This window comes from Ictalurus punctatus, chromosome 29 (assembly GCF_001660625.3).
Source record: "Ictalurus punctatus breed USDA103 chromosome 29, Coco_2.0, whole genome shotgun sequence".
NCBI classification, from domain to species: Eukaryota; Metazoa; Chordata; class Actinopteri; order Siluriformes; family Ictaluridae; genus Ictalurus; species Ictalurus punctatus.
The window spans coordinates 12,029,903-12,057,595 of NC_030444.2; the positions used below are offsets into that span (position 1 = coordinate 12,029,903).

Here is a 27,693-nt window from a genome sequence, read left to right on the forward strand (position 1 = left end):
ATACACACAAATTAGTGTAATAATGAGTATATATGTATATATATATATATATATATATATATATATATATATATATATATATATATATATATATATATACATATATAAATGATGATTTAAATAAAGATGAAACAAGATTATCGAGAACTCAAAATTAAACCTACCACTCCCATTCAATTACAATGCGAAAGAGAAGAGGAGGAGCCAAAACAGGAAATTACATAGACCAATGACATCATGACATTTAAAAGGGAAAGTACTCACACATGTAGATAGCTACATCAGGTATACATTTCCTTTTGTGCAATTCTACATATTAAATGTATGGAATACTTTCCATACCTGTTACATGTATATATATATATATATATATATATATATATATATATATATATATATATATATATATATATATAGATATATATATAGATAGATAGATAGATAGATAGATAGATATAGATCTATCTATCTATATATCTATATCTATCTATCTATCTATCTATATCTATCTATATATATATATATATATATATATATATATATATATATATATATATATATACACACACACACACATATATATGTATATGTTCTTCTCCGGAATTTTTAACAAAAAAAAGTGTGTGAAAGTCAATAGAATCAAACATTGGTTGTTTTGCCAGCACTAATACACAGAACTGATAGATAACTGTTCACTAATTAGCTGAAGGGAATCAGGTGTGTTAAACCAGAGCAGCTAATCTAGGCAGTCCTTCAGCTCTGGAGCCTGACACCAGTGCTCTAGTCACCTTTTTATAAACATACATTCAACCATTTAGTCTCTGCAGATGAAAACATGACCTGAGGTGAGACTGGAAAGTCTGGAGGCAGAGATATAGCATGAAGAGTGAAAGAGCAGGATTGAGGCAGATTGTTAGAGGAGAAATAACAGGAGGAACCGAGCCTGCAGAGCGGAGGAGTGGATGTGCCGGGTGAAACATAGTGGAAGATGATTGACGTGAAGCGACAGGTGCCAGGAACGTCACACCTTCACCTGAAGAGGCTCGACGGATTAGACAGGTGAGACAGATGGCTGAGCTTTATGATATAAAAACACTAGTGTGGGGAATGGAGGTGCTCTGGAGGTTCAGATGCACAAGCTGATTTCTTGATGTTTGTCATTATCAGTGTAGGGCAATTCCAAGTGATAATCAGTGTCCTCTGTGAATTTACTTAAGCTTCAAATAATAGGTGTTTTTTTTTCTTATGATTTAAGTTAAGTTGTGTGTGTGGGGAACCTCTAGAACTTGTTGAGAAATTGGACATTGCAGTGAGAAATCTTCCATCAGCTGTGCAAGTGCAAAACTTTGTGCACTGCCTCAATTTTTCCAGCCTCTAAATTTGTTACAGACGTACAGTACATTGCAGTACCTCTGGATATATTGAGTGCGTCTTTGTATGTGGGTGGGTAGGTGTTTTTATATAGGTATAGTTTATAGAGTAGGTTGCCGAACTGGTAAAAAAAAAAAATATATATATACTGCAACATCATCCATAGAGGTTTAATTACACTATAATGTAACAAGCCATGTGTCAAATTCATGGCTGACAAATTACTAACAAAAATGATTACTTTATATACGTGTGCAGTGTTTTAGATGATTTAGTTATGTGATTTAATACTTATTGTCCTACAGTGCATAAGGGAGCTCAAGGCAAGATGCTTGTAGTAGATAAGTACCAAGACTGTCATGGCTACTGATGATGAATGCTTGACACTTGGTGGTGGTGGTGGTGGTGGTGGTGGTGGTGGTGGTAGTCTCCTTCTCAAAACTGTAACCGTAATTGTGATGTACATTTTAAAATGAGAAATATATGACGGGTAGCACTGAATTTCCAGTGACAATTGAATAATGATTTGACAATTGAATAATGATAATGTTTCTTCAATTTATATCTTAAAAAAAAAAACGGAGAAAGTAAGTGTGTCTCCGGTTTATTTATTTTTTTTACCGACCAATGAGCAAGAGAGGAGTGAATCTATGTAAGGCTAATGCAAATACCACTTCCACATTCATGGTTGATTCGTGGTGAAACTGGAGATTGAAAAGGAGAGAGATCAGTAACACGTTCTACACTAATACAAATACAGATACGAATATTAGGCACACAATTTTATTTCCCAGAAAGGTTTCACGGAGTAATAGGGCTCATAGTTAACAACATAGTAAACAAAACAAAAAACAAACAAACAAAAAAAAGCCTTTGAGGTTAGGCCACGCCCACTTCAGGTTAAAATTGGTAAGATACCGAATCAGTACTGATATTGAATTCATGAATACTGATTCATTCAGCTTCGAGGCTTGATCTCTTCATTTATGATGGCGTCGTGTATATTGACCAGCGATACGAAATTAGCACGAGATGAGCGTTAACTTCTAATCTGCATCGACAAGCCAGGAGCTTCACGATTTAATGGAGTGGCTTGTGAACTTCAGCATCACATACCCTCACCCATCTCCTCACTACAGTATTAAAACCGTCCTTCTCTGACACTGTTTTCCTTCTCGTGATGAGTTTCTCTGACTTGAAGTTTGAGGTCATAACACCCCACGCACACTCATTATAGCAACCGGACGTCGCTCTCTTTCTTTCCCTTTTGAATAAAGTGCGCCCAATTTCCCAAGATGTCCTCTTCATTTTTGCAGTCTGCTCCACTGGTGCATACGGAGAAGGAATCATCAGGCCGGTATGGCCAGTACAAACTTTCCTTTATAGATTCGCATCTAATAAAGAAGGGAAAGTTATTATACAAATGGCTAATGCGGGCTCGCAGAGGGAATATGAATGGGAGGAATTTAATTGACATGAGACAATAGTAATAAAATAAGGTTTCTATATTTTTAGGGATGCCGCATAACGAGGTTTTTACAACTTAAGAGCTTTTTAATGAGACGTGTATAAAGAATAGACTCTCTGTTCGCCAAGACGAGACTTTCCACAGTGTTCTGCAGAGAAGCCAATTTATTTAAAAATATATATATAAAAATCCCTTTCATGTCAGAGGAAGTGGTGTTTTTAAATAAGAGCTCTTGGGATTTAGCCCCATCTTGGGGACAGCTCTATGACACGAGGGCATGTATGGACATGTTCAATAAAAGAATTTTACTCCAATGCCACCATGGGAAGAAAAAAAAAAAAAGTTTGGTCATATATTTCACCATGAAATTTTAAAAAGGGGGTTCTTGGGATGGATACGGCTTCTTAAAAACTTGTTTTTAACTAACAACACGTTAATATAACGACGTGCTAACATCAATACATATAACCAACCTAATTCCACACGCTGACGTGAATCTGAATCCGCTAACTAACTAGCTACGTAATTAACTTGAACAGATACTTGGTCATTTCGTAGCTTGTAACATCTAGAAGGCAAAGCTATGTAATAATGCCACACTGTACACTATTGAGACCATATGAAAAACAAATCCCACAATGTGATGTGAATCTGTGTTAATTAACCGGCTCGCTGTAAAAACGTATGTTAACGCATAGTTGGTAATTTCCTAGCTAGCAACAAGAAAGCAAAGCTAGGTGATGAACACATCAAGCTAATCCTGACTAGCGTATCAAGGCTATCGTTACCAAATGCCCAATTAAGCAAATGATGATGTAAATCTAAGCTACACGCGTGTTGAACTTTTAGTGAAAGTTAAATAAATGTTCATTTCATGTCTGAGTATTGCTAGAATATCGAACCAACTACAAGTGCATTTATTGAGTTTGTCTATTTTCTTGTCAAGGTTTGGCTAATCATGAGTCAGCTTGGGTAATCTGTTAGCATTTCAACTCACTGTAACGTGAACACACATCTTTTCAAAAGAGACTAGCTCTAGACAAAAAGATCATAATAGTAAGGAAGAGGGGGGGGGGACTCCAACTCCAAGCTAAATGTCTAAACTGATTATATATGGATCATACAACCTCACACCGGTGTGTAAAACGGGGATCCAGGTGTGAGCACAGATATTAATTAACCCTTGAAATGAGAATGGGAGCGAGACATATGAGCTTTTCTCAAGTGGTTTGTGATTTTAAATGACTGCTAAACCCAGCATGCGTGGATCTGCTAATCGTGAGTAGGATAAAGCTCGTGAGTTAGCATACGCACGTTGACCCATTTGAACGTCTGGATATTTCCTGTATAAGAATCACGTGGAGTAAAAATGGTTTTAAGAGAGATTGACCAAGCTTAATGGGTCAGGATAGGTTTAAGGCTGGGTTGCCAGATCACATTAGTTAACCCTTGAATAAAGAAAGAGAGAGAGGGAGGTCTTGTTGGTTGTTTTTTTTTATTATTTGGTTAATACAGTCCACAACATACTTTTGTCAGATCGTTTCGTTATAGAAATCATGACGTGTGTTTTTGCTGATCGTGATTTGCCGGTTTTACACTATGTCGTTTCTAACGAATATTACTTTGATCCCAATAAGAATTCTCTAACACTCTGTGCGATAACTCGTGTTCATCATATCAGATTAAACAACGAAGGTAGTCACTAGCATAAAAATAGTGTCACGTTTTCATAATGGTAAATAAACTCTATGGACCCAGTGCTAATTAGCTAGCTACACAACTGTAGTTCATTCTCTATTTTCTTCCATGCCGCATCCCATTTTGTCCCGTCATGACACAAGTGCGATGAGACATTCTGTCTTCCACAATTCAACAAACCGCTCTTCTTTTAAATCTAATACCTTTTGTTTGTTTCACCGTTGCCACTAACGTGTTTGTAGCTGTCCCGAGAGTTTGGTGTAATCATGTGCCGTCCCCCTATTGGTGGATTTTTAGACGAGTGCCGTAGCAGCGCTCGTATTCGATGATTTTCTGACGCTGCAACAACTTGGTCATCTGTTGTCTTTGGTCGCAGTGGCGCTAAATCAGCCACCGGCGAGCACGTCATGTTATATGTTCTAAGACCACGGTTCTCGTCTCGCGAACCAAAGATTATGCTTTGGATTGGACAATTGGGAATGCGACAGCAGAATCCACGGAAGTATTTTGCAGACTATTTTCATAGCAAATTGTAAAAACGTCACGTACAAATACAAACACGTCCCATAGTATAGTCCCAGTCCCGACAGTGATCGACGTGTTTCTGTGCCAGGCGTCGGAAATGCGAATGCAAAGGGAATTGTGATTTCCGTTTGAATTTTGGCAGGCTCTATACGCGATGCCGAGGAAGTAAACGGGGCAGTCGCTATAGCGATCTCGATATGACAGGGTCGTGACTCCTAAGACATGGGGAAATGCAACTGCAAATAGACTTCCTGTTGAAATTTGGCTGTACGTTTGTGTAAAGGAAAAATGCAAACGGTATTCTAAACCGATCTGCATTTTCATTTGAATGTCGTCACAGTTAATGCGTCCACAAATGGAGAACGCAATGGCAAACACGATTTGCGATCGGTTTTGAAAATTGTCCGCAAAGTACAATTCCAACTCGTCTTATTTCGACACGTTTGAAAATCTAAATCTTTCTTTCTTAAAGGAATAGTTTGCAGGATTTAATTTACCGCAAATGTACTGAAGTGGAGCTAGGATGCTCGTGCGGTTGCCAAGTAATGGAAGTCGGCCTCACCCAAAAGATGTTTTATACGTTCTTCGAATAACATACCTCAGCTAACATTTTTTTTCATTTTTAATTCAGTTACACTGAATTTCAGACTGGTTTATCGTTGGCGAACTTATGTTATAGCTTTTAGCTACATGATGCACATTTGCTTTGCATCTCTGGGGGTTGGGGGATTGTTTCCCACCTCGACCCTCTTTTGGGAAGCTTGCATGTGCTCCCTGTGCTTCAGGGGTTTCGTCAGGGTACTCTGGTTTCCTCCCCCAGTCCAAAGACATGTGTTGTTGGCTGATTTGGCATTTCTAAATTGTGTGAATGTGTGCGCGATTGTGCCCTGCGATGGGTTGGCAACCCATCCAGGGTGTCCCCTGCCTCGTGCCCCGAGTTCCATAGGATGGGCTCCAGGCCCATAGCCATCCAGGCTTAATGGCAGGTGTGGCGCTGGCGTTCTGCTCCGCTTGTTCTTCTGTCCTGAAGCTTGGCTGAAGCTTTGGACCGAGTCTTCAGTGAGATTGCTCTAATGAGAGCTGGCACAGGGAGCAGCTTGGCACGAGCATACACACTGATGAGTGTATCAATCATCGGGGACAGACTGCTGCCATGCTAATGTCAAACAGAGAGAGGGGATAGTTTTAGAACGAGAAACAGGCTAACTTTAAGAGCTCCATTTAGCACCAAATCCCTCAAAATTCATGCCACTTCCTGTAGTTGAGTGGATTTACAGACGGATTGATTTTGAAGTGCTCTGGAGTTCATTCGGAAGCGGACCAAGGCTGGTGAGGTCTGCGACCGGTGGTTTTGTTCCCCACCCGAGGGTTATTGCCGTGGAAAAACACACCAGGGTTCAATTCAGATGAACTAAAAGTTGAGTATGCGTTACAAAGTACAAAAAGATATGACAAAGGCCCAGAAAGATGCAGAGAGACCAGGAGAAGGTCGGAAATAAATCGAGAGTCGTAGGACTTGTGAAGCAGACACACTGAGGAGATTACATTGTCTCAGGTGCTCATAAACATCTCCGCTGAAAATGACTTCCTGTTGTTCGCCGTATCCGAGAGCGAGGTGGCATTTCAGAGAAAGCTGGCGTGACTGAAGATCTGCGGAGGAACGGGCGGTTTGAGAAATTAACTTGTAGCACAAATAATGCAGCAGAGATGAGAGAACATTTCCGTGGTGTAAATGCCCAACGTTCACAGAGCAGTGAGAATACACACATTAACTCCTATTGGCATTGACAGGTGGTGAGGGACTCGAGTCGGAGAGGAGAAACGAGTGGGAAGGAGACTGAGTGTGAAACGGGGAAGACAAGATGGGGAGAGAATATGGATAGAGAGGACGAGACCGCAAAGAGAAGAGAGAAACAGAAAGGAGACTTCAGTGCGTATAGTCATGTTTGTCTGTTTTACATTTTTTGGTGAAGGGAAGAAAGGAAGGAAGTGGAGCGATGGATGGATGGATTGCTCAGAGAAATAAAAAAAAAATTGGTGAGAAAGAAGAAGAAAGGAATGAAGAAAGAAAGTGGACGATGGGTGGATTGCTCAAAGAGAGAAATAGTGGTGAAAGAAAGGAGAGGAAGAAAGAAAGACAAAAAGAAAGGAAGAAAGAAAATGGATGATGGACGGACGGATGGATTGCTCAAAGAGAGAAATAGTGGTGAAAGAAAGGAGAGGAAGAAAGAAAGACAAAAAGAAAGGAAGAAAGAAAATGGATGATGGATGGATTGCTCAAAGAGAGAAATAGTGGTGAAAGAAAGGAGAGGTAGGAAGAAAGACAAAAAGTAAGGAAGAAAAAGTGGATGATGGACGGATTGCTCAAAGAGAGAAATAGTAGTGAAAGAAAGGAGAGGAAGAAAGACAAAAAGAAAGGAAGAAAAAGTGGATTATGGATGGATGGATGGATGGATTGCTCAAAGAGAGAAATAGTGGTGAAAGAAAGGAGAGAAAGAAAGAAAGACAAAAAGGAAGGAAGGAAGAAAATGGATGGATGGATGGATTGCTCAAAGAGAGAGATAGTGGTGAAAGAAAGGAGAGGAAGAAAGAAAGACAAAAAGGAAGGAAGGAAGAAAGAAAGTGGATGATGGACAGATGGATGGATTGCTCAAAGAGAGAAATAGTGGTGAAAGAAAGGAGAGGAAGAAAGACAAAAAGGAAGGAAGGAAGAAAGAAAGTGGATGATGGACGGATGGATGGATTGCTCAAAGAGAGAAATAGTGGTGAAAGAAAGGAGAGGAAGAAAGACAAAAAGGAAGGAAGGCAGAAAGAAAGTGGATGATGGACGGATGAATGGATTGCTTAAGAGAAAGAAATATTGATGGGGGGGGAGGAGCAGTAGGAAGAGCTATAGATGAAGAAGGACGAGAGGGTGGTAAAAGAGACAAAGAAAGAAAGTGAAGTAAGGATGGATAGATGGATGACTTGACATTGTGTAGGTCCCCCTTGTGCCTCCAAAACCGTTCTGACCCATCAAAGCATGGACTCCACAAGACCTCTGAAGGTGTTCTGTACTACCTGGCACCGAGACGTTCGCAGCACATCCTGGAGGAAACCAGAGAACCCAGAGGAAACCCATAAAACATTTACTAGACATTTCAGAGACATTTTTAGCGTTTATAAAAACAACATCTTCGAAGGAATCATTACTAATTTATGACGTACAGTTATACTGATCTCTGTATATGGGCTTCATGTAATATGCTATATGAAATTACTCTATGTATTCTGGGGAAAAAAAAAAAAAAAAATTTATATTTAATGAACCCTTCCATGCATGCTCTGTCTCTTTTCTAATTCCTTTTAATCTCCGAACCCTATTGGGATTAGACGTCGCGGTGAGACTCTGAGGTGTTCCTCCTTGACATATGCGCTGCCATGTCGGTTTAGGAGTCGCAGCCTTCAGAAGCTGTTCTGTAGACACAAGCACATGATTTATTTTGATTAGCCGAGGCCTGGCCCAGATGGCTGGGTTTGGGGAACGACCGGAGCTCCACTGTGTCCTATGGTTAGCGGAAGGTCAATTCTTTACCAGAGCTAAAGATCCAGATTACTAAAGTATTACATCACCTAATACACCGCGCTGGTCCTTATGGAGCTTGGTGGTGGTGGGCATTTGGTGCAAAGAATATTAATGCTAGTATGGTATAAATAAGTGTATAAACATGCATACAGAAACGTATTATTCTAAACGTATTGATGGTCAGTGGTGATTAGCTAAGGTGTGTAGTGTCTCTGCTTCTCTCGTCCTATCCAGGAGCTGTAAAGCTAATCGACACCAGCTTGTAGGTGCTAAATAATCACACTTGCGCATCCATATTTTATATACAAATCAAATCAGAACTCTACTATCATTGTTCTATGTGTTTATTGTCCTGCATTCGTCTCATGCTGTTGTGGATTTCGACTTTATGTAGTCTCGCGTCTTGTGTTGCACCATGGTCCTTTAGAAATGGCATTTCATTCCAATGTACATCTAGAGGAATAACAATTAAAACCCACTTGACGTGATATGAATCACATTTTTAAAAATTCTGCCTTCAAACTTCTCATCGACGCTCGCGGGTGAGCGATGCAGCAGCGCTTTAGTGCTTTAGCCTTTTGGAAGACCGGCTTAAATAAAAGACGACGCTAAAAACAGGATCGACACCATCACGTTGGCCGTCTCGTGGATCTCTATCCGGTCGAGCCGAGTCTCAGCGGGAACCGCGCCGTTTACCTGCAGTGCATTCTGGTCCTTTGAGTCGAACTTTTGCACCAACGTCTCTACTACTTCCATGTTGGATTTCTTATCAACGTGACGTTTAATACGACTGTCGCTGGAAAAAATGGTGGACGAGAAAAGAAGCCCTTGTATTCTTTTGTATTTATCGATCCCTTCCGTTTGAGAAATGTTTTTTTTTTATAATAATAATAATAAATAATAATAATGAAATACAATCTTGGAGTAAGTGCGCTGGCAATTTGATGTCGGTGCGAAACAGTGAAGAATACAGTTCAATTCAGTTTTATTTGTAGAGCGCTTTTAACAACGGACATCGTCTCAAAGCGGCTTTACAGAAACATATAAACACAGGAGACGGAGGAAACGCTCCCTAAGATGATCTGAGGAAGAAACCTTGAGAGGAACCGGACTCCGAAGGGAACTCGTCGTCATCTGGGTAACACCGGATAGTGCGAGAGTAAAAGAAAGTTCATTAAGGTTTTAACATGAAGTCTTTGTTGAACTAGTCCGCTGCTCACTAAAGGAGACCTGCGTGCAAAACTGCATGTGGTAATTGCCATCGCAGCAACCGTAGTCCCAGCAACCACAGCGAGAACGTCCATGTAGAATTGAAGTCCAAGACCATATCGTGGTACTCCAAGCGGTACCATCTCCAGGCTGTAGCGTCCAGTTGTTGAGAGCTCCGTTCAGAGGTATCTGGATGGATCAGAGCAGAAAGGGTCAGGATCACTTGCATCTCCATAAAGTCATATCTGGCTCGACAGCAACCGACAAATTCACTGAGCACATCACGATCATTTTCAATATGAACATGTTCTCCTCTGAACGTTTGTTAGTCACTTAATGCCTTTTTATAACTTACTAATCTCGACTGTATCGGTTTAGATTATTCAGTTTACTCCGACATGAGCACTGATGAAGGAGAGGGAATTGAAGGTTAAGATGGTTTATGGCACTACAATTGTCCTGTAGTCATTATTAATCTGTCACTATAAAGGCCTTTAGCCTCCGAGCTTTTACACATCAGTGTGTCAAGCGACTTTATAGCCAGTGTTAAACTCTGAAATGTTTGAGATTGTTAACACAGCTGAGACTCTGATAGACCGGGCAGAATGACCTTTCGGTCTTTTGGTCTATGCACAGAGTAGATACAGGCTTCAAAAAATCTCCCCTCTCTCACTGTCTTTCTCTCGCTCTATCTCTCTCTCTCTCTCACACTCTTGCTCTATCTGTCTTCTCTCAAATGGGAAATTCAAAAGAGCCAGTGGCAGAGATTAATTTGGGGCAGCAGAAAGATACAGATGGCCTTGGGCTTCAAATCTAAAATGGAAGGCAATGTATTTAAACCACTTCAAGCATACACATCCCCAATAACCCCCCCGCTTTAATGTTTTTACCCACATTTGGTCACCCCCCCCACCCCCCACCTTGTCTCTGTTAATTCCTCTGGCAGCCCACAGATAAATTCGCACCAATGTGAATGCCTGTCACAGCTCCCGGGAATCCTCAGTAGCGAAAAAAAAGAAGGAATAAAAATCCGTCTTTCTTTCTTTCCTTTCTCTCGTCACGTGGGACCCAAGTCTCCGAACACACGCTATCTCTTTCTCTCTCCCACTCTGTGGTCTTAGTCCCGTTCAGTCATATTTGCTCCTGTCGATTGGGAACTGGGAGAAGGAAAGAAAATGAGGGAGAATGAATAGGAGACTGGCAGAGAGGACGAAAGATGATGCATGAGTGGGGGAGAGAGAGAGAGAGAGAGAGAGAGAGAGAGAGAGAGAGAGAGAGAGAGAGAGAGGGACAGAATGAATTGGCCCTTTTCACTTCATTGCTTGCAGTGTCTTCTGGTTCAGTGGAGATGAGACAGTTTGGGGATGATGTCTTTCTCTCTCTCTCTCTCGTTCTCTCTCTCTTTCTTTCCTGTCTGTGGGCTGATAAGCTTTACTGTCAGACTTTCTGACTTTCATTAAACTCCCCTAACCCGCCCCCCCCCCCATGCCCCCCCCCCAATCTGTCTGCCTCTGAATGCAGAGGCCCGGTAACTCCTACATGAAGTGCTATTCAGAGGAAACCCGCACCTCGTTCTCTCCCAGACAGGAGGGAGAGCAGACTTAGTGGCGCTTAAGTATTTTATTTTTGTACTGTTCTAGAAAATGCATGTATTTATAATTAAACTGAAGTGATTATACTCTAATTTAATAATCAAAAGACTTCAAGCAGAGTGTGTATCGTGTGGTGAGACGCAGGACACCGGTGCTTTAATTCTAAGAAGGTATGTGCTTTATCAGGGGGAAAATCCAAGCACTGTAATGCAACTGGAGTAGTGAAGTTAAACAAGGATAATCCAGAATCATTGTGAAAACACAGATCGAACAAGGAAACGACTCGATGCAAATAAAAATCGCATGGCGAGACTTCGCAAATCTTTATTGGCATAACTGGGAAAGGGACAAACCGATACAAAATAAACACAGGACAGGTGAACACAATCGGATAGCAAAGCAGTGACGGGACGGGGGTGGAGACGGAACAGAACAGCTTTACTATAAGAACTAGGATTCAAATGAAGACCTTGTGACAGGAGGTTGCTATTTTCACCTTCCAGACAGATATCACGTATGCTAGACATGCTACTGTAGCACCTACGGTAGGAGGCTTAAAGTGTTGCACGCCAGCTAGCTATTGCTAGAACATTTCGGCAATAAACGTGGCCAAGAATCACCTACCTTGATATGAAGTGGTCACATGACTGACAAAAACACCAGCCGTAGACTTCTTCCCGGAGTATTTCAGGGAGCACCTCGAGGAGTATCTTGCTGACTCCTGACCAAAGTTCAAACAAAGCTGGTTAATATGTTTCAGAGCTGTAACACCCTGAACTTGTTTATGTATTTTAAACGCACTGAATATATTCCACCTGTGTGACGCTTTTCTGCTCACTACATTGTTACCGTAACCTTCTTTCTGACCATTCTCATCAACCGTATGTTTCCCCCATCAGAACTGCCTCTCAGTGGATGTTTTTTGTTTATTGCAAAGTCAAAGTCAGAGATCACGATTCCCCCAGCGCCCCCCCAAATCCACCCATCCATCCATCTATATACCTCTTATCATTTTCAGGGTCACGGGGAACCTGGAGCCTATCCCAGGAAGCATCCGGTACGAGGCATGCCCAGGGTACACCCTGGACAGGGTGCCAGTCCATCGCAGGGCACAACCACATACACACTCACACACCCATTCATACACTACGGACACTTTAGACACGCCAATCAGCCTACCATGCACGTCTTTGGACTGGAGGAGGAAACCGGAGTACCCGGAGGAAACCCCCGCAGCACTGGGAGAACATGCAAACTCCGCACACACACACGGCCCCGGCGGGACTCGAACCCCGGACCCCGGAGGTGTGAAACGATTAGACTTGCATGACATTAATCGTGTCATGTTGACTTTATTAGAAGCTACTGAGGATGGGATATAACCCGTTCAACGCGTGTGACCGGTCAAACAGGTTAATAACTACAAGAAGTCAATAACGAACCTAATAAATGTGATAATGGTCCCGTAAAACGTTTTTACAGACCTCCCTGGATATGCGTCACACCGTGGCACAAGAGCGTCCAATCCATCAAATGCTGCAGATATTCATTGGTGGGAACATCATGAACGATTGTAGACCTACAACACATGAAACTGTTAGTATTCTGTTTGAATCGTCCATGAGCGACTTCTGGCATTATGCAGAACAGTGTGATCGTTGGAACAAAAACAAACCCTTGGCATAACCGTGCTGTTATTCCGTTCTTTTAAAATCAGAAGTGGTACTTGCGCAACGTTGTAGTGTCCTCTTATATCAACTGAAGTCAGTGGTCGTGCACGACATGCAGATTTGCATCCCATAATTCCCTGTAGCCGACCGAGTCGTGCGTGCCACATTTTCATTTTCGCCATCTGTTTGTAGTTGGTGCGTGAGCTGTGCACACTTTATGGTGGCTTTTTAGAGGGCCAATTCTCACATTCTGGTCCAAAATATCCAACACTATCTGGAATTTCTTGTATTTTTTTTTTTTTTTTCTCTTTAACTCTTGAGAAAAGAATTCTTTGCCAGTTTGTTTGTTTATTTATTTATTTATTTATTTTTTTGCAGAGTATGAAAGAGCCTTGAATTAGGTTTTGAACACGAGTATAAAAACATGAAAGCGTGCGAAATTTTGCGCGTCGTGAAACGCCTGCGAAATCTAAACGGGACTCTGTGTGCTTTTAGAAAGTCATGGAATGAACACCATATGAGCGTGCCATGTCAACACGGCTCGCGCTCGTACTGACCTGAAAATGAAATGCATTACAGGCGAAGACTTGAAAATGGAGACCTGGTGATGGAATGAAATGAAACGTACTGGCATGTGCTAGAAGCGGCTTAAAAAGAAATCTGGCTAGACGTCCACGGGCCATGCGGGTTATTTTACTGATGTAATACAGAAAACGGTTTATAGCGTGGGGTGCACGCTCCTCAGGGACCTGCGGTTTTGGATGATTAGCGTCCTGAGATTAATTGTCCTGGGACTTTCCTTCAGTCGATGGATGACTGTTGTGATTGAGTGTCCCTCTGTTTTCTAGCGCTTTAAATTTCCACATTTACAACGCGAAAATTGAAAGTAAAAGTAGGAATCGACCTCCGATATGCATGTAGTGCTGCGTTTCGCTACTAAATGCATGAGAAATGTTTATTTCCCTCCACCTGGTCTTTAGCACGATAACAATTTCATGGCAAAAATTGGCCTGTAAAATTAAAGACATCTGTGAAATGGTTCTAAATGTCTCCTCTGCCGTGATAGAGAGAGAGAGAGAGAGAGAGAGAGAGAGAGAGAGAGAGAGAGAGAGAGAGAGAGAGAGAGAGAGAGAGAGAGAGAGAGAGAGAGATAGAGGCAGAGAGAGAGAGAGAGATAGAGGCAGAGAGAGAGAGAGAGAGAGAGAGAGAGAGAGTGAGGGAGGGAGAGAGAGAGAGAGAGAGAGAGTGTGAGAGGGGGAGAGAGAGATAGAGGCAGGGAGACACACACACACACACAGAGAGAGAGGGGGAGAGAGAAAGAGATAGAGGCAGAGAGACACACAGAGAGAGAGAGAGAGAGAGAGAGAGAGAGAGAGCAAGAGGGGTGGAGAGAGAGAGAGAGAGAGAGAGAGAGAGGCAGAGAGACACACACAGAGAGAGGGAGAGGTAGAGAGAGAGAGAGAGAGCAAGAGGGGTGGAGAGAGAGGCAGAGAGAGAGAGAGAGAGAGAGGCAGAGAGACACACACAGAGAGAGGGAGAGGTAGAGAGAGAGAGAGAGAGCAAGAGGGGAGGAGAGAGAGGTAGAGAGAGAGAGAGAGAGCAAGAGGGGTGGAGAGAGAGGCAGAGAGAGAGAGAGAGAGAGAGAGAGGCAGAGAGAGAGAGAGAGAGAGGCAGAGAGACACACACAGAGAGAGGGAGAGGTAGAGAGAGAGAGAGAGCAAGAGGGGTGGAGAGAGAGGCAGAGAGAGAGGTAGAGAGAGAGAGAGAGCAAGAGGGGTGGAGAGAGAGGCAGAGAGAGAGAGAGAGAGAGAGAGAGAGAGAGAGAGAGGCAGAGAGACACACACAGAGAGAGAGAGAGGTAGAGAGAGAGAGAGAGAGAGAGAGCAAGAGGGGTGGAGAGAGAGGCAGAGAGAGAGGTAGAGAGAGAGCGAGAGGGGTAGAGAGAGAGAGGTAGAGAGAGAGGCAGTGAGGTAGAGAGAGAGAGAGGGACAACAGATCGATGCTGGATCTAATGGTCCTCTTTCTATCTCCCTTTTTTGTCAGCCTGATTCCATTTACTCACCTTTTCATTTATCCTCTATTTTCTTTTCTTTTCTTTTGACTCTCTCTCTCTCTCTCTCTCTCTCTCTCTCTCTCTCTCTCTCTCTCTCTCTGTGCAGACCAAGGCCAGCGCTTCAGTGACTCTGAATTCAGGATTATAATATGGCCCGTCGATGAACTGGACGTTTGGATGGCTGTGCTATTCGGCCCACGATGAATAGACTGTGATTATCTTTAATGACGCATGGATTCCATTAAAACATTCATAGCACACTTGGTGGCACGAGTTATTGTAATAACTTTGTGGCGTGAGCGAGAGAGCAAGAGACCGAGCGAAAGAGAGAGAGAGAGAGAGAGAGAGAAAACAGCATATCATAGCACATCTTTAATATTAAGCACTTTGCAATGGCTTTTCCAACTCGCATCAGAACAGTCCAAAAACACCCTTTCTACCCTATTATAATCATCTCAGGCTCTCCGTCTAAAATGTCTGACGCTCATTATTATGCACAATTTCTGTGTAATTGTGGCATTCTTTTAAATGTAGTTCATATCTATCTATCTATCTATCTATCTATCTATCTATCTATCTATCTATCTATCTATCTATCTATCTATCTATCTATCCATCCATCCATCTCTGTAGACTGACCCATAACAGCCCACTTGACTTGGCACTCCAGATGCATGAATGTACAATGTGTAAAATATTTCACAAGAGTATTCGGGGCTTAAACGTACGGTTAAGCTCTGTAGTCGGACTTAAACAGAACATTTGTTATTTTCTCGCGTAGTTTTATTTCTTTCTGCAAAATGCTGCTTTCAAACCTATAGTTACGTCTACATCTCCATCTACTTGCCGGTGCTCCTGTGCAGAAAATAACAGCACTGAGCTGCTTACTGTGTGGTCCGGCTCGGTCGGAGGCATTTGTAAGAGGATCTCTGACCATTCTCTTTTTTTTTCCCAAGTCATAGATGTGTATGTCGTACACTTTGTGCATACGGATGCCCCTCTTCCAGTCAGTCCACATGTTTTCAGTAGAGATGAGATTTCGTGCCCTTGAATCATGTGTCATTATTATTATTACACTGAAAGATTGGTTTATTAACCTCCTGACTGAGGTAACCAATTATGGGGTTGAAATTCCCTCATACTTAGTGTCGCTATAGATCTTTACCATATCTCCTGGACCACCAGCCAGAAAACGGCCCCAAATCATCCCTGGTCCTTCTCTATATTGAACCCGGATTCATCCGGATTCATCTGACCACAAGACGTGATTCCATCTGTAGTTACAGTGCTGCTTGTTAAGCTAATCGTCGGTTGCGGTCATGGGAGGTTTTAGTATTGGAAAAATTCCAAACAGGTTGCTGTAACGGAAGTGGCGTCTCATTGGATCAACTCTGGGTTGTTTTCCCTTCACTGGAGATGGGGATAGTATTAGACATGTAGGAACTACTCACAAGTATGTTGTTGACTGATACTTTGGGCCTCTTGGCTCCAGTGAAGGGAGACTGTAATGCTAGAGCAAACAGACATTCTACACTATTGTGCACGTTCAATTTTATGGCATGAGTTTGAAGAAGGTCCACATATGGGTGTGATGGTCGGGTGTGAAAACTTCCGGTTGAAGAGCAAGAAACTATTTTGTGGGAATGTGAAGTTATCTTTGTTACTTTGGCTAAATTTGGTGTGTGTGTGTGTGTGTGTGTGCTGGACTTTATGACTCTGTTAATGATGATCCGCTGTTTACAGATGCTTTACACATTTCACACCGACACTCGATCCTGCACCTGACCGGCCGGCTGGGAGTGCTTGACATACGAGGCGTTGGCAAAAAAAAATATACAACTTGTCGACTGCTCCATTCATAATGCAGAAACATCTGGCCAGCTAGGGGAGGAAAAGAGAGAAGAAAAACAGTGAGGTTCATTGAGAAAGGTAGAGGCCAGCTGTGAGATGAAGCAGCAGGCGAAGGTGGCTGTTCAGAAAGAGCGCTAGTGGAAAAAAGAAGTGCTTGGTTGTGAAAAATTTTTTTCATTAATTTTTTTTTTTTTTCCCTCCTGAGGAGGGAGGTGACGTGATGTCATGTTTTCACCGACTGTTAGGTAAACGCGCAAAGGGCTCGAGGAGGTCGTGAAAAGTCTGCCACGTCTCAACGCAGATCAGCCGAGACGTGCGGATTTTATAAAGTCGTGACTGTAAGGTTGTGGAATGAGCTTGGGAACAGCATCCAATCAACACAAAGATTGGATATAAAAGAGGCTGATGCAAACCTGAAAGAGAAATGCATTAAAAGGTTATGAGAATAAAATGGGAAAACTGCTGAGGTGAAGGGATGTGGATTCAAAGCAAATGAAAACAGCAAGAAATGTGCTTGTGTATGCTAACAGCAGCCCGTTCTATACGAGGTTAAGGAGACATTGCATGCCCTTGGTATTATAAGGTTTCCAGTTAACCCAGACGTGACCTTATATAATAGGAAGGTCACGACATGTTGACACACAATTTCAGGGACCACCCGGGGACCTTTTTTATTTTATTTATTTATTCATATATATATTTTTTTGGTCCGGAAATCCGTTTTAACGATCCACATTTTTGCATTAAAACAGTTTCTGCGCAAAAAAACAGCACCGTCGGCTTCCCCTTTCTCCTGTGCAAAAGTTTACCCCCCCCCCCCCCCCCCCCCCCCCCGGCTCTTAATGTGTCGCGTTGCCTTCTTGAGCACCGGTGAACGTTTGCACCTTTTTGGAATAGTCGTGTACGAGTCCCTCGGTCGTCCTCGGTGTGAAAAGACGGATCTCATCATCATACAGTCACTGCTGAAAAGGGGTCAGATGTGCAGGAGGAGGAATTTTAGATCATTACTTCTCACAACACGGCTATTACAGTTCAATATTTAATTCAGTTCAAGTCAGTATTTCCATGAGTTCTTGCATGACCAACCTGAATAGCATCTGAAATGGGCTGAGGTCTGAACTCTGACTTTCTCGTTATTAAATATAAATGCTTTTTTCACTTAGTCGCTAGAGTTCACTCGGAATGGTGCAATTTATTTTTTTTTTATAATAATAATAAAAAGGAATGACCAGAGTGCTTTGAGTTGATAGAAAGCTACAGTCGCGCATTCTGAGATGCTTTTCAGCTCACCACTTATGTAAAGCGTGACTATTTGAGTTACCATTACCATCCTGTAATCTCAAACTAGACTGCTGTGTGCGAAAATGCCGTTAAGTGATCAGTAACTGAACCTTTTTAAAGCATTTTAAGCATTATGCTGAGGCAACATGATTGGCTGTTGGCTGGTGAGTGTACATTTTAGATTATCTCCCATCTTTTTCTCATCCCAGATATAACCTTATAATACTAATATGATGTTTGTTCAGGATCATGGAAGTCATTTATAGTTTGATCTGTGTATATATAGACTAAGTGAGGAGGCTCTCACACTTTCTCACATGGTTTTTATCGCAAGTGTCTCTATCCCTTTAGAAAATTGCCTTCAGAGACCGACCCTTCGGATGATTAGCAGCTAATGCCTTGCAGGATTTGCTTCGATCGATGGCCGACTGGTACGGTTGTGTCCCCTCCCATTTCTCTCAGCCATTTAAGAAGCCACATGGCTTCCTCCATCTGTTCAGCTCCAATCGACGCTACTATCTCTAGGGGGGCAATCAGAAAAGGGCTCAAGGCCAGCATTTGCTTCAGTGCAAGCAATGTAGAAATTAGCATCCATCTTTTTTTTAAGACGGATACACTTCAGCTAATCGTAATTCCAGGGCAAACCAGTCAATAGGTCCCAACAGATTACAGTGAGATGTTTTTCATACATAAAACCGCCCAAATTCTAAACACCCACTGTGTTCAAAACGGCAGCCTACTTAGTATTCCCTGTATTAGCTAATAAGCAGCACCATACAGCAAACCAATACAGGATATTGAATTGATAATATCCAATACTGGATTAGGTTCACTTCATTTCAAAAGTAAAATCTCTACTTTCTATTCACTACATTTTCATGCATCACTACATTATAATCTAGGGCTGTAACTAACGATCATTTTCATAATCGATTAATCGAAAGGGCTGGGGGGGAGGGGGCAAACTTTCAGTACCATTTCCCCCCCCCCATTTATTTAAAATAAAACCCACAAACTGAGTGTTACAAATAGAAACACTCTTTGATATAAAACTTATGAAATGATCAAACTTATAGACGGTAAACTGAAGAAATTAATTTTCCTCGACTCTGGGTATCTACTAAAGTTAGCGGCCTTGCGTTACGTGCGTTTGAGGTCATGAGCCGTGGACTGGGAAACGGCTTATACGTAAAAAAAAAACAAAAACGCTAGTGTTCCATTTGAGACGATATTACCTTTCTAAAATTCCTTCACTAGACGGTAGAGTACACAGTGCATAGTGTAAGTGTAGCTATAGTATGCCATTTGGGACAGAACTTTAGTATTCACTCTCCGATGCGTGTTTTCGGAACCGAAGTAACGTAATGAGTAAACGTACAGACCGACTAATCGATAACGAGATTCGTTTCCAACGATTTCTGTAATCGATTGTTATCGATTAGTTGCTGCATCTCTACTATAATCATATATTTGCTTAGTTATAAGGTACTTTTTTTTTTTTTAGCGTCAGAGAGCAAAGATCTAAACTTTGACAGATTTGACTGCAAGAATGAGACCTAATACTATCAAAGTGATCTAGCAGTTGGGATGTACATTTTCCATTTATTATCACAGTGTATGTTGTGTCAGTTAGCTGTTAGCATTCGGCTTGTTTGTATGGTCCGAGCTATCACGCTAGCTAACTTTTGAGAGATTAGGAATAAAGCCGGTTTTTAGTTAGCCTTGGCTAATTTTTTCTCATATTTCTTGGGAGAGGAAGGAAGATGCATGGATTTACCAATAGGAACTAAAATCTTTTTCTTTTTGTGACGTACGTTGTACTTTTCTACTTCAACTTGGGCACTCAGGATAGAGCTCTTTACTATCCAAATAGCAGTATGAAGACTGTTTGTAAACTAGATTATCAGTAATAATCCCAATCTAGCACTCATGACCATTTAATCTAGAACCTCAGGGCAGTAAAGCCAGTTTTGGTGCATTTGAGCTGCAATTAAATTCTGGTCAGTAGATCTCCAAAAGTCATGACTGTAATACAGTGTGTTCAACCAAATATGTACTAAAATAAGAAGAGAACGTGGCAGGTGTTCCCATGTAGGGAGTTTTATTTTGATGGATGAGGTGAGAAACGGGCTGAAACAATTCCTGGGTTTGTATTTCCCATGCTTCCTGAAGTGTGGCTTTCTTCCCGATCAGAGATTAGCGTCAGGATAGCAGATCCAACCACTGCAGGAATGGATGGTGAAGGGGGGGTTACATATGAAATCAATAAGCATGCTAAGTTCCTCCAAGAATGGAATATGAAATTAAGATGAGGCTCTGGGGATTGTTTTTAATTTTAATTTGGTCCAGCTGAGCTTGTGTTTACCCAAACTGTGCATGCTAGCACGAGATCTAAGCTAGTTAACTAAGCTAGCTATTTTTCATCATGTTCGCTTTGCCAACATCGTAATATGTATATTATATTGTACACATGTTGTGGTAAATTTGGTACAGTTTACCTCACCGTGCTTATCCAAAACCAACACTGTGCAAGCTAGCATTCGGACTATGCTAGTTACTGTGTTTTGATTTACGTTAGCTTGGCCTAAAGTACCATGTATATTATTTCTGCACCCATTTTAGAATTTGTTTACATTTTGAACAGCTGTACTGTCAGTGTTCATCACAGTTGACACTGTGCATGCTAGCATTAGGATTAAGCTAACCTCTGTTTCCCTTACGTTACCTTTGCGTAAATAGTAATGTGTTTATTATTATTTTTGACCAATTTCTTTTGGTATGGTGGTACTGTCAGTGTTCATCCAGAACTGACACTGTGCATGCTAGCATAAGGGCTAGGATAGGTACGGTGTTTTTATTACGTTAGATGGAAATTTTTTTTAGACTACTGTTTAAATTTGAGTTTAAATCCGACACGAACACTGCGCACACTCGCACCAGAGCAAACCTAGTTGCAGTGTTTATCTATGTTATCTTGACCTAAATAATATTGCGTATACGTGTGTCATGCGTCCCGATTATCCCAAAGAATAGTCCTAAACTCCGAGTTCATCCCAAACTGATACTGCACACTATACCGTCAGAGCTACGCCAGTGTTTTCAGTACACGAGTTTGGCCTACATAGTAACACAAGCTTGATTTTCCTCACATATTAAAATACTCCCTGCATTTCAATTTGGTTCATCTGGATTCAAGGAATGCATTCAGAACAGCTCGTGCTCGTGTCAGGGCTCGGTTAGTTACCGTGTTTTCATTACGATAACTCGGCCTAAATAGTAACGTGTGTATTATTTTTCCTCTTTTAAAACCCTGCTGTAAATGTTTATCGAGCTGAATCATGCTCTAGCCTTGGGGAGAGCAGAGCCTGCAGGCGCGAGAGGACGGCATCTGGAAGGAATGAACACACGCACACCAGTGTATTTAGGGGATCCAAAGGAAGTGAACCCCATGTGTAGAAACGGAATCGGAGCTTGTGTGTGAAGGAGAACGAGAATTTGTATTTCTTTCCGTTTTATACATTACCTCATCATATGATTGATTCGCAGCACCGCACCTGCGAATACTGTACATACTTTCCTTGCTCCAAACACATTTATCAGCCTCAAGCATCAAGCCAACTTTCCTCCCAAAGCCAAGATTTCTGCTTTGGGAGGAAAGGTTAAGCCCTTTTTTTTTTTTTTTTTTGGTGACCTTTTTGATCCCTGTTTGTGTATTTGTAATAGTAATAGTCTTTTTTTAAAATGTTTTATTTATTTATTGTGATTTAATTGTACAATAAAATGCATTTAAACTGATTTTCAAATGATTTGATTGCATATTTATTTATATAAACCAGAATATGAACTAGTTTTCTCCGGGATTCGCGCACACAAACACATTTCTATCCTTATTTGAAGCAGAGGTGCCCAAGTCTGGTCTTATTAGGGGTCCAAGCACTCAAAATGCAGAACTTCTTTTAGAGGATTTTTAAATCTTGGAAAGTGTATTTCTAAAAAATAATAATAATAATAATAATAATGAAAAAGTCACAAGTCTAGAAAAAGATTAAGTATGTTTTTAAATCTCTACTTAAAAATAGTTTCTGGGCTAGCATTCCTAATGTTTTTCGGTAACCCTGCGTAAGTTGACCTGAAATGTTTGAAATGGGTTATACTGCTTCATGATCTCAGCAAGACGCACAGGAACGTTAACCACTCGGAGTTTTAAATGTTGTGAACTTTAACAGGCAAGCAGTGTAGCTTGGTTGGAGAAATAAGACTGGAGTAATGTTCCAGTGGTTTCTCAGCATCCTATAAGATTAGCATATTTCTTATTTTGGTTTCTCAGATGATAACAAGCAGTTAAGGAGATGTTCGTTCCATAGGGATTAAATGGCGAACCAAAATCTAGGGATACACCAAACTGTTGGTTTTACAGAAACCTGTCAATCTCCAGTGAGAAATCAAATCCACGAACTTTTACCTTGTAGCCTTAATACTCAACATTAGATGGGAATAATATGTTCACAGTTAGTCCATATATTAATATTGTTTCTTTTATGCATACAGCTTTTTATATTATACAATTTATCCATTAAGTAAAACGTACTGCTGTTGATTACGGACTAAATACTCACTATGCAAAACCTGCACCTCTTGGGATTATAGAGGAAACTGTTTGACTTGCACCCCCACCATTAAAATGGTCTGCTAATTTAACATACAAATCTATTTTCCTGACTTATATTAAACTTCAAAATGGCCACTTGAAGCACAGCCTCCACCTTGCTGATCGACGTAATCAGTTGTACTTTTTAAAATGACGTTTCTGGCAGTTTCATGGTCCGGTTTTGATTTCTCTAACGCAAGCGTTGTTGTAATGTACTATGGCTGTACAATGGGCTGCCTGTGAAATTGGATATAGTGCGTAAACCAGTTCAAATATTTTCGTTAAAGATCATTAGTTCCACTACATGGACTTATAAATATATTTCATCAAAAGATCTTGATTGTTAAACAAATATTTCAAAACCCCCAGTTGCTGAAATAGTCCAAGAGCAATATTTTAGTCTAGCAGCCTGATTGTGAAAACAACCGGCTTTAATGTTCTCTCAGCTGAAGTTTATTCAAAGAGATCGTTCAGTATTCTTTAATTAGATTTTTTTATTATTATTATTATTATTATTATTCATATCTAAAACCATTATGATTCTAGTAAAGCAGAGTAATATTTTTGCTGGTTGCATGGAATACACCACCACAAGACAAACATGGCGTCTTCCTTTTGTGTTTCTTGGTATTTTGGTTTTCCTGTTAATTCATGAGATATTCACTGGAACTATATATCTTTACTATGTGAATTGGGCAGAACAGTGGTGCAGTGGGTAGCCATGCCGTCTCATAGCTCCAGGGGTTTTAGATCGATTCGGAGCTCGGGTTATTCTCTGTGCAGAGTTTCCATATCGGTTTCCCAGGTAGATGGAACGTTTATGCTAAATTTCCCCTAGGTGTGATGGACTGGTGTCCTATCCAGGGTGTAGATCAGGAAAGAACCATAGCCCGATCTGGGTGGCCATTTGAAATCGGTAATTATGGGAACCTAAAAGCCAAGCAAAACAAACGAACTGAAAGAAATCTGCAGACAAAACTATATGTTTTAAGTGCCATGGAATGAGGAGAGCGGTGAAGCCCGTGTGGTTTGAAATCTCTCCAATAGTCCGCTATATATATATATATATATGTATGAATCTCAGACTTCTCAAATTCACTCTTCTGACGCTTACCAACTGGTAGGTTATATACATCATAGAGCTGGCTTTACATTTGAGGCAATAACAGGGCTTTCCACTATGCGCTTCTCAAAACTGAGATCCAAGACTGAGACATTTTGAAACGCTTTTAACAGGAAGAGCCAGACTTCGAGTTGGCTCGTATAAGCAGTCAACTCATTCTTCATGTCACCCATGAGGTGAAAAAGGGTGAATACGTTACCGTTTGGTAGATTCGGATGAAAGATCCTAGCGATGCAAGGAGTAGAAGGGGTCACTTTCGGCTTATGTCTGAAATATAGTTCGAACATTATGACTGTTTTGATAATAAATTGGATAAATCTAAAGCCCCACTGAACCTGATTTGCAAATGATTTTGATTGTTGTCACAGTAACGTTACTGGATTTTTAAAAAAATTAGTAACGTGAACGCACTATTCGGACTTCTACCACAGTACGGTTGAATGCTCGATTCTGATTGGTCAGAAGGTGAGCGTTATTATTGTCTAACCGCACAAGTTATTCCGGGAGTAACGCGAATGTTAATATTAATCCTTGTCATTCTGATAGGTTATTGTGTATATATTATTGTATATTGTTTTCTATAGTAACCGCTCATACACAGGGACTTGTACGGCAGATGCTCCACATTAATAATAAATGGATTTAAAAAAACAAAAAAAGTAAGCAATTCTTATAATCGATGATGTGATGAAGTCTTTTGGAAGAGGTCTTGGTTGTAAGCACTCTCGGTCTCGATACTGCTTTCTTTTTTCCTCCGTTTTCTCATGACAAGCTACACTTTGTGTACATGTGTGGGTCTGTGAAAGAGAAAGAGAGGATAGTAAGAGAGAAAAAAACGTTTATTGCAGCTGTAACGGAGGTGAGAACAGAAACTAACTTCCACAACATCAAATCTAACTCTAAACCTTTCAAAAGTGTGACGTGTCGCTCGTTAATAAATCAAACATTGTTGGCAAATCGCTGTGGTATAAGCGGAATAACACACTCCAGACTGTGCTGTTACACAAAAATGATGCCCCCCCCCCCCCGGTATGTACGGTCTGTCGTGTGTTATTCCTTACTGAACAGATGTGTTCTAAGTAGTTACAAACACCGAGATGAATTTTTGAGAAAGCTTCCCATCCCATCTGGTTCAGACTAGACGTGTGTGTTGGGACTGGAATCCCTCAGGACAAATAAGTCACGCAGATGGGAGGGGTTTCATGTGGGTAAGCATTGAGGTTTAAGTTAGCCGACTAGTTTGTTTATATCTTGGGAAACCGAGCCAACTGAATATGTCAGAAAACGCTGCGGACAGGTAAAAAACGAAAACAAATAAAGTATACAGGGAGGAAAAAAAAAATGATCCACCAGTTTAGGCCACGCCCACTTTTGATTTAAATCCGAATACAGATAGAGAGATGAATATTTGGAGCGCTAAACATATACTTATTGTATCACAGTATCGCATCCATAATTGTTCATTTCGGAGTCCGTTCTTGACTTTTTATTCATCCTTGAATTTAGATCCTTTTGATGTGAATCGGATCGTTCTGATTTTACGGTTACGTCGCGTTTACATTTATGGCATTTTGGCAGATGCACTTATCCGGAGCAACTTTCGGTTATCTCACTCATACAGCTGTTGAGTCTTAAGGGCCGTCTTCAAGGGTCCAGCAGTTAGAATTCCTCCTGATCAAACTCACCCATTCACGTCGAAGATATCATGATGGGTGGAGTTAGGGACTGTAACTTTTCCAATGATTTCGTCAATTCATTTATTCATCTTAACTAAGCACTTTAACCTGGTCCTGACCATTGTAGATCTGGAGCGTATCCCGGGAACACTGACCACCGTTCACATGCTCATTCACACCTAGGGTGTGCAATTTATCTTGGCCAGTTCACCTACTGGCATGATTTTGGGAGGTGGGTTAAAACCGGGGAGCGCTGAGAAAATGCGGTGAGAACGGGGACCCTGGAGCTGTGATGTGGCACTGCACCTGCTGTACCACTGTGCCATCTCTAATGATGTACTTCGTATGCATTTTAATGGCGTCCTCTCTCTTTTTTTTTTTTTTTTTTTTTTCGAATTCAACGAATATTAAGAAGGGTGGCTCAAAAGTGTGTGTTCCTGTATTTATGTGTAATAGTTTTATGCCTGTGGCTACACAATGAAACCTGGTAATATAAGACTCAACCCTAATGGTTTCATAATAGTAACCGTGAGTTATGGATAGTAGAAGGATTTGTTTTAGCGATCTCTCTTTCAATATCGCAAAAAGCCATCAGTGCATGCAGGTGAGAGGAAAAAGGGAGGGGATAAATGAGCTAAGCGACTCCAGTGCGTTGTGAGAAAGCACAGCAGGAAAATTAGAATAAATCAGTTAGCTCTAAAACCCAGGAGGTTAAATAAGGTAACAGGCTGTATATTACCGCACAGTGAAATAACACTCAGCGAGTGTGAAATTGCAGTCGTCTCCAGGATTCCAGCTAGCGCTTTATTGTTATATGTCGGGCGTGAAAAGTGGAAAGTGTGAACGGTTATATGAACCTGGAAGAAACCGCTAGTGCTAATTTGATCGCCTTTTCTTGTCGATTTATTTACGACCTGTTTGGGTGAACTCTGCAGGCCGCAGACACTCTTGACGGCGATAATCTAAAGGTCGATCTCGAGAGCATCATGAATCTGAATTAATACCCCTGACTCATTTCTCCTTATGAGGAGGTTTTATACTCGAGCAATTATTCCTTCACCTTCTCTCATCCGTCTCTCTCTCTCTGTCCACTAGCGTTGTTTGTCCGGATGGTCTACTAATCGTTTTTCTCTGGGTCTCCATCTCCAAACTGCAGGGAACCATTATTCTTCCCGAGGTCCCTTTTAACGCTCAAAAACTGACGTTAATTACAGCACTTAGAGCGGCTTTAATTACACTCAATTATGCTTCTCGTTTAATAACAAGTGGCCTGAGCTTATAGGTAGATTGATAGTTTGATAGATTGGCGAGAACATCCTTTTGTGTGCGTCCCAAAATTAACGTGGTAATTATGGCATTTCTGAGGCTCTCGGAATAGAAGGGGTTGGTCTCCAAAGCCAGCAGCAGACCGTCAAACAAAGAGGGAGGTGGCAGGTCTGGGTGGCCATTTCAATTCGAGAATAATAGAAATCTGAACGCCAAGGAAAACGCAGGAGCTGCAGGAAATCCTGTAAGTCTGAGAGCCGTGGAATGCAGGAGAGGGGAGGCTGAAGTCAGTGTGGTCAGGAATCTGTCCCGGAGTATAGATTCATTTCAGACCTCCGTTATTCTTCGTCTCGTTGCTTGCACAACCACATGTGTAGGTGTAGGAAAAGCTGGCTTTTACCTTAATGAAAATATTGGAGTTTTCCATTCTGCACCTCAAACCACACAAGACCAAAGAATCGTTGTGGTTTTCACGGAGAGGCATTTGTATATAAGTGTCATTCTTTTATATTCAATGGGCTGTCGTACAAATCACGTATCAAATGGTTATGCGATTTGAATCGTTTTTTTTTTTTTTTTCCATAAAGGGAAAGCGATGATTTTCTGGATTTAATTCATTTGTCCGAGGATATTTATCCATAGCTATTTACATGAGAATACTACAAGGATACAGTCCAATTACAACTAGAGCTGAGAA

General features: G+C 41.2%; 1 long non-coding RNA gene across 1 annotated transcript in view; it reads right to left on the bottom strand.

Moving 5' to 3' along the window:
* Nucleotides 1–9,577: 9,577 nt before the first annotated feature.
* LOC108260826 (uncharacterized) overlaps nt 9,578–27,693 on the bottom strand; it is a 30,014-nt gene continuing 11,898 nt past the window's right edge. Inside the window, exons 2-4 of the long non-coding RNA XR_001811259.3 lie at nt 12,913–13,007; nt 12,053–12,149; nt 9,578–10,025 (exon numbers count right to left, since the gene is read on the bottom strand). This is a non-coding gene — a long non-coding RNA (uncharacterized LOC108260826). The remainder of the gene's footprint in view (nt 10,026–12,052; nt 12,150–12,912; nt 13,008–27,693) is intronic.